Raw genomic sequence first — 1,017 nt, 5'->3', positions numbered from 1 at the left:
GAATAATATTTTAAAAACGATAATGTGTTATCACGTACACGTCGTTTACGTTCTTGTGCAGTTTCTTCCCGCGTTTTTTTATTTTCGCCATAATATAATATCCGTATACTTTTCGTTACCATACCTCTTTTTTTCTCTCGGATAATATCCACGATTCCACGGGAATACTTTCGAATATCATTGATCGAATTTGTTCGCATCCATCGCTCTCGGAAACGGTTTCCTGTCACCTTCGTTCACGCCACCAATCACGTCGCTTCGCCCTTCTTCCACGGATTTTACTTTTCCACTGTTTTATTTCCCAGTCTCTCCACCGCGTTCCCTATTGTCATCCGTCACCCGTGTATCTTGTCGATGTCTGGGAGAGTTAGAAGCCCACCCGATGCGACATCCGCGACAGGGAAACTGGCGCGTTTACCACTCGTTCCAGGGACGTTTCGATGGAATGCACGCCACGCGGAAACGGAGAATAAGAATTCCTCGGTGTCAGTCGCGCACCGTACCCTAGGCCACTCGAGCGCGAGGTATGCATCAAATATACGAAATTTCCCTTGTTTTGCGTTCTTCTGACGTCACTGCGAACCTCGCCTCGAAGATTCGCTAAGCTTCGATACGGGGACACCGTGGAAAATTGGAAGAGCTCGGAAAGAACGACGCTTGACAATCGATGGCGCGATCAGGCTTTCCCACCGACATATACGCCCTCGAGAAAGACCCGGAGAAATGTTTGTGTTCATTAAATCAATTTTTAAAAAATATCACCTTATAGGGGATGATCAGATGAAACTTTTTTTATATTTATAGTTTGTTCATGGTACGCTTAGTTTCGAAAATAAGAATTGGCGCCCAAGACAAAAGGCTTTGAATTTGCCTGGCAGTGAATGGGTTAAATTGAAACAATTCACACGAAAACATGTATGTTCCATAAGAGTCTGTATTAAAAATTACAAGAAAAGTTAGAAGTTCGTTGGAAAAATTGAACTTCTGGAAGAAGATCTTCTATGTTTTCAATTTTTA

Source organism: Hylaeus volcanicus, chromosome 5 (assembly GCF_026283585.1).
Source record: "Hylaeus volcanicus isolate JK05 chromosome 5, UHH_iyHylVolc1.0_haploid, whole genome shotgun sequence".
In the NCBI taxonomy this organism is placed as follows: domain Eukaryota; kingdom Metazoa; phylum Arthropoda; class Insecta; order Hymenoptera; family Colletidae; genus Hylaeus; species Hylaeus volcanicus.
This window is presented reverse-complemented; position numbering follows the sequence as displayed.